This window comes from Apostichopus japonicus, chromosome 9 (assembly GCF_037975245.1).
Source record: "Apostichopus japonicus isolate 1M-3 chromosome 9, ASM3797524v1, whole genome shotgun sequence".
Taxonomy (NCBI): domain Eukaryota; kingdom Metazoa; phylum Echinodermata; class Holothuroidea; order Aspidochirotida; family Stichopodidae; genus Apostichopus; species Apostichopus japonicus.
Window position 1 is genome coordinate 33,944,928 of NC_092569.1, and position 7,907 is coordinate 33,952,834.

Below are 7,907 nucleotides of genomic sequence, written 5' to 3' on the forward strand. Positions count from 1 at the left end.
TCAATGAGGGGATGGGCATATTGGGGGTCTACTGTCAGGGGTACCCCACCAATAAAAATTACTGGCAATGCCCATCCCTTGTATCTGAAGTCCTAACCAACATTTTCCAGTAGGTTTCAAGTGGTTACCTCATGAGCTGACCTAGGTCAGCTGTGAGGGGTCAATCGTTGATCACTGGCAGGGGTACCCCACCACCAATAATTACTGGCGATGGCCATTTGCTGCTCTTGGGGCCATACCTGACACAGTGTTCTTACTTTGATATGGTTACCATGAAAACTGATCTAGGTTAGCTATTAGGTGACTTTAAAATTGCTCTCCCAGCCACATCCACCACAGTCGGTTTGCCAGTCGTCAGGTTTCATGTACAGGAATGCATTGTGAACATTGTAATGTACCAGGCAATTGGTTACCTTCCCAGCTAACCAAACCCTCTGGACTCCCGCTCTACAGATCAGTGAAAATTTGACCAAACTTATGAAGCTTGCACGTAAATGATATACTAGACTGTTTGTTTTTTAAAACAGGTTATGAAAAGTATCTTTAATATCATTAAACAGTTGGGTACAATAGTTAAACTCACTCTTCCATCTTTTTTCTCTATGGTACTTGTTCCTTTGCTTTTTGGACTCTTGGATAAACTCTTTTGTTCTGCGAAGGGTACTAATATATCATCTTAAAACATGTCTTTAAGCCATATATAACACAGTTCTCCTCTTCTGTTGTTGCCTCCGCACTGGTGTCGTACATCACAGGAAACCTCACCCTTGACTTAGATATTTGGCTTTTCAATTCCTGCTGGAAAAAAGAAACAGCAAAGTATTCATCATTTGAAAAAAAAAATTAAATAAAGTTGTCACCACAAAGTTATGTGAGATTTGCTTCCACTATAGTCTCAAAAAACAATCCCAAAGTTTGAAGCAGACTGTATAAAGCTGAAAATTTGAACGAGAGTGTCATCACCATTGCAACCAGAATCAAATGCTCAGAATACAGAGATAATAAAACATGGGCTAAATCTTTGTTTGTTTTTATGATCTTTAAAAATATAAAATTTTAGAAACAGAAATGCACTGAGCCAACTTATTTATAGGCCTAATCGTTTTTAGTTGTTATTATGCTTGCTCACATAACAAGCCTGTTTAGACCTAGGCTAGAGGAGAATCAATACTTTGTTACACTAAGTTTGTCTTTCGGTCGTTTTGATTTAGTCTTACTAGTAGTACTAAAGTATATAATGGACCGGCGAAGACTAGAGAATACCCAGAGTTTTAGCAACTGCGTTAAAATGTATCATCTGATCTATTATTTACGTCAATGAGTTTCATTCAATCTAGGATCAAAAAGAGAAAACTAATTAATCTTAACCTTTAAACTTTGCTACTAAACAGATATGCTTGAATTACAAATAAATGTCAAAAACCATCATAATCTACGAATCGATGCATATACATATACATAAACAGAATAATTTGAATTCGCGCAAGTGAACCCTGCACTACATTGGACAGAAAAAAACGTGCAATTATAGACCAAACTAAACATACTAAATTTTCCGTTACTTCTACATAAAATATCAATACAAATACAACAACTTACTCTTTTGGCAGTATACTAAAAGCACATGTTATAATAACTTCAGACTATCAAGCTTTCCTGAGAAAAAAACGGTTAATACTTCTTACAGTAAACAAGTCGACCGTGAAGGAATGTCGCAATTGTTTCCTGGGCGTGACCGGAAATTAAATACTAAAAAATGATAAATGAAAAGGTTAAATAGAACTGAAGCGTGCATCCTGACTGCTCGCAACATATAATACCGTTGACTAGCCAATTTGTTCAGCCTACTGTGACTGTACGTTTGAAGGTCTAGCCTTGCTTATTCAATATCACAAAGCCTACCCATTTAGATTCACATGGGAAATTACAGGAAATCTTTACCAAATGAGTGTAGACTTCAAATAAATTATTGAGACTTATAGTTCCAGCATTTGTTTGGGAATAAATTAGAAGATTATGTGCCACTGTTCAATCTAGCCCAATACACACATAACACATTGTTAATTGGTGTTTAGAATGCACACATTAGTGTTGAGAATGCACTGCAAGTACCCAGTAGAAGCCTATAGGTTACTCACTGTCATTGCACTTGTGTATTGCGAAACGCCAGCATGACAACGGTAGCGTTACACTAACCATAATACAGTACTAGTGCCAGTGGCCTAACAATTAACTTTAATTTTACCTTCAAGTTAAAGGAATAACAGGTAGGCCGATGATGGCAGTTAATACCTCCATTCTTCTAAAGACCTTCTTGGGTGATTTACGGTTGAAAGTTGCTTAGAGTGATCGTATGAAACTATGCCAAGTACAGCAAGCTGCCGTTGCCTCTCGGTTTCCAAATTGAAGTGAATCGAATTGGGTTAAAATACATTAGTCCGTCGACACCGACTAAGCTACGATTATGGCGTAAATCGGGTGTCCGTATCGTTCTTAGTCCATGGGTTAAAATACCTTAGTCCGTCGCCACCGACTAAGCTGCGATTATATTTTCCTTAGTCAGTGTAAACTGACTAAGAAGCAGCGATGAAACGAAGATTTTTGCTAGTCCGTGTGCATTGACTAACGTTACAAACTAATTTAACGTTAGTCCGTGGCAATATTGACTAGTTTATTTTTTCAGTGTTATATGATGAAGAATGTTGGTCAGGAAATTTTCGAAAATTCAGACACACTAATTTATTGGTGTAGAAATATTAAAACCTCTTATAACGGCTATTATAAAACTTGGTTGAAGGAAATGAAGAATAGCAGATATTTCCTTCAACCGAACAATACACACATAGGCGTAGGAGCCTAGAGGCAGGTCCTCCTACTGAAAGAAAAATAAATTGCAATGATGAGCTAAAGGAAATGAAGAGTTTAAAAAATATCTCCTTGATAATTAAAATAAAGTTGTAAGCTTGGCCGACTAATTCGACATTAATAATGTTAAAGAGAATTTTACATAATTGGACTTCCATGCTTTTTCTCCATCTACATAAGACATTTCGTTGTTAACAGCATCCCGCGGTATACTGCGCAATTTCACGAACCGTACGGTACACGATGGCATGCGATGTAATAACCGATGCTTACTTATATGATATTGATATTAAAAATTTAGGTTATATTTTTCGGGTAAGTCGTTACAGCCCCCCCCCCCTCCCCCCCAAATCAAATGGGTTACTATGACAACACACATCGACAGTTTTGAGGCTGATCATCCTGGAACCTTTTATCAAGCTCACTGATATGATGTCATATCTGCTGTTTGCTTTACAAATTCGAACAGGCGCGTAGCAAATACTTTGCCAAGGGAGGGGTGAGGCCTTTAGGCAAACTATCTAAGCGTAGCGCCACCACGAGTTGGCGCGAAGCGTACAAGAAAATTTTGGCCGAAAATGCCTCCCAGATTGCTGGATATGACCCTTCCACTGCCTTGTAAGTTGCATCTAAGCATTTTCTATTTTGAAATTACTAGCGATATCATAAAAAAAAATATGCTCGGAGGGGGGGGGGGGCGGTCGCCCCCTTCCCGAAAATGCGTCATGTTCCCCGACGACTCGGTCGAGTTCGAGACCAGCCACAGTTGGTTTCATAGCACAATGTTTAAGGCGTCCATACACACACACGCGTTATGGTATACCATATATAGTATATATATAGAAATAGATACATTAGTGAGAGAGGGAAAATGGAAACGTCGAAAATGGAGTTGTCGGTGAAAGGGGTAGGGTGAGGCGCACGCCCCTTCCGACATCCTCGATCCGTCACTGGCTACCCTGTGTATATAATAGGGATCAGCGCTGTAATAACTGTTCCTCTTTCTCTTCCCGGTGTCTTGGCGTATTTCTTCTACTCCCTCCTCCTTTTTCTCTCCTTCTTTTTCTTTTCCCTTCCTTCATCCTCTTTTCCCCCCCTTTTTGCCCTTTTTTCTTCTCTTTTTTTCCTCTCCTCTTTTTCTTATCCAGGGGGCGCGCCCCAACGCCCCCCCCCCCTGGATACGCGCCTGGTTATACGCCCATGTTTCCTTTTTTTTTAAATGTTTTTACAACGCTCTATACGTAAATAATGTGCTTGTTTTAAAGATGTAACCAGTCACCATTAAACTCATATATGATTCGAAATATTGTTGGAAATGATGAAATGTATCAAGTTTAGTAACAATACACTTCTTTATATACAGCTAATGTAAAAGACTTCATGTCAGATACAGCTAGGTGCTTGCCCACACTTATCTAATGAAAAAATCACTAAAGTCTCCCCTTTCATGAATTGAATATGGACAAAATGTGATAACATGTCACGTTAAATCTGACCGACCGGTGAAGATGGAAACCTTTCTTCAACTCACTCCATAACAATATAACCACTGAGTTAAGTTTTCCTTTAGCTCCAATTCTAATCTGTTAGGAGTCATCATGGCTGAGTTCATGGTGGTCTCGGTGATATCCGTTTGTCATTTCTACTCGATTCTCATTGTTATTATTATATAAAACTGATAAAGGTGAGTACATGTTAATCAGTTAAAACTGATGTGTGTTATAATTTCCTAACATGTGTGACATTTTATGACCAGTTGCTACTGAGGACTTACATTATTTAAGTGTTAACAAGTATAATATAGATTTGGAATGAGCTAAATGTATATGGTCACAACTTCTACAGAGATGACGTCTTCTCGTCAATTGAAAGTCAAATCGATAACCACGAAGGGTACTCTATGATATTGGGAGGTGATTTTAACTTTGTGTGGAATTTAGATTTTGATTAAAAAAAAAAGGAATGCCCCAAACCAACTTTCGATCTCGCTCAAATATGTTACATATAATGCAGAAACTAGAGTTAATTGATTTTTGGAGAGACCGTATCCCTAAAAGTAAAAATTTGACGAGCATTCTAACATCGATGATTCCATTAATTGCAGATTAGACATTTCTCTAGCCATCTCAGGAATTCCACTACTGATTTATTGTTGGTTCAGACCATTCACTCGTAAGCCTGTCCTTGCATTCAGGCAGTAACAGAGGAAAAGGAATGATGTTAAGAAGGTTTATAAAGACCTTTACACCCAGAGTAAAAATGTTAATACGTATAACTTTTATTGTAATCTTAATTTAAATCACAAATACACTCTCTGAGGAAGAGAGTTCCAGTTGCGAAGGACCCCTTACTTTAGATGAATGCACACGTTCGTCGAATTCCATGCCCTTGAACAAAATCACCTGGTTCAGATGGACTCCGAACGGAATGTTATAAGTACTTTTTAAGGAAAAGTTGCCCAGGAAAGAACCTGGGCACGAAAACCAAACTACCGAACGACTGATCCGCTCTCAACCCCAGTCCCCTTGCATCGGGACTGTGACTGTGTGATCATCGTCAGGTGTGCATCACCATTCCCCTCGAAAGGGAACAGATACTACACATGATCTTAACCAAAAGGCCGAGAAGCGGAATGTTATAAGTTGTTTTGGAATGACATTGCAGTATTAGTAACAAATCCTTTCAATCATGCATATCGTAAAGGCTACATTTCCGATGAACAGGGGAGAACATGTATTACTCTTATACCGAAACCCTCCAAAGACCAGCGTTTTCTGAGAAAAAAAAACTGGCGCCCTATTTCACAACTCAACGTAGATTATAAAATAGATGCAAAATGTTTAGCCAATCGATCGAAGGTGGTTCTCCAAGACTTGATTAGTCCAGTACAAACTTGGTTTTTAAAAGGGTGATTTATAGGTGAGAATATCCTTAACTTAGACCTCATTGATTACTGCGACAACCACTCTACCCCAGGTGCCCTCCTATACGTTAGATTATGAGAAAGCTCTTGACTGGCTTGATTGGGATTTTATGCTTCAAACGCGCTCTTTCTATAACTTCGGACCAAATTTTATAAAGTGGATCCGAATTCTGTATTTGATCATTTCGTCCTGCGTTTCAAGCTACGGGTTTTTGACGAATTATTTCAAGGTTTCATATGCAAGGGTGTCCGTGAAGCCCCTATCTATTCATTACATGCACTTAAATCTTAAATGCCTTGGTTATTTCAAACGTCAAAATTGAAGGTATATTGATCTGTAACTGTACTATCAAAATATCTAATTATGCAGACGACACGGTCATTATAAAGAATGGGTCTCAGAGTTCTATTATGATGAAATAAGTGTCTTAAATCATTTTTCAAGTGATTCTGTAAATTTAGAAAAGTTCTATCTCTTTCCTGTATGTCCCTTGTTCTCCAACCCTCGTTTGTATTTCAATAATTGCAATTTGTGGGAAGCAATGATGTTATTACTTACTTAGGCATTTCTTTTACTCATCATGTGGATGTCATTTTCAAGTTAAATTCTCATACCAAAACTATCACGGATTAAAGCTGTGTTACAGATATGGTCATCCAGAGACCTAACTCCGGTCTGGAAAATTATCATTATCAAAACGTTTTCCATTTCCCAGCTAGTTTATTTACTCATCGTATTACCTGATCCCCCGACACATTATTTCAAGGATTTGGATAATATTTTTTACAAATTTATTTGGTCAAATAGGCATGATAAAATCAAAAGGTCGATATAGAACATTAAGAAATCGAATGGTGGAATAAATATGATCCATATGACCTTATTTTCTAAAAGGCTGAAATGCAAATGGATCAAACTGAATTTGGACCCAAAAAATGGTCCGTGGAAAATACTTTTGGAAAATTCATTAACCACGTACGGAAGGGGTTTCTTATCAGAATGTAATTTTTCAAAGCATGATATTAAGATCTCAAACCCGTTTATTTATTATGTTTGTAGTGCATGGACTACCGCCATCAAAATGATAATATGTGTTCTTATCAAAATATTTTTAATAATTCCTATATTAAGATAGATAATACCATTATCTTCTCTGAAGTCCTGTACAGAAGAAGGGTTTTTTTTAATCAGGGATTTCTTCGACACAAATGGCAATATCATATAATGCTATGCTTCTTTTATCGCAAAGTTTCACATTACTGGTACATTTCCGTTCGCATTTTATTACGGTATAATATCAGCCATCCCAGGGGCTTAACGTACAGGTCTAGTCTGTGTACAACAGTCGTACTTCGTGTACGTACGAACAATGTGTACTTGTGTCCTGCGTAAATAGTTTATGGCGCCATATCGTTACTGCGAGGGTTTAAAATTGCAAATTCTCGTTATTTTACGACCAGAATATTCCAACATGTCACCAAGGATGGCATTTAAGTGTCATCATTACAAATTCTGAGTGTCGCTGATATATATATATATATAGCCTAGTTTTGCCGTATACTGCGCGGAAAGTCGGGTCGACATGCACCCTACCTACACTGTATGCGAAAATACTGTTATATGAATATAACCTGGTGTTTTTCCACCCTCTATAGGCTAGGTTAAAATCCCCTAACGCAGAGAAAATGAATACACAAACCAAGCTATTTAAGGTTCTTTTCCAAACACGTACTGATTTAATACGACAAGGTTAAATCAAATATTGAGACAGGAGATTGGAGCCTTTCCCCTGGTTGAAAAGTGATGTCGGATACAATTAAAGCTTAAAATAAATGCTACCCCACAGTCGTGAGATAAACATATATATATATATATATATATATATATATATATATATATATATATATATATATATATATATATATATATATATATATATATAAAGAGAGAGGAAGAGAGAGGTGGAGAGAAAACTATTTTGTTAATCACTAATAATCAGTGATTGTGGATGCCTATAGCATTGGGATATGATTTAAATATTTAATTTATTATAATAAAATGGTTGTATTTGTCTAATAACAAGTAACTCCAATGAAACTTGTCAATCACAGAACTTTT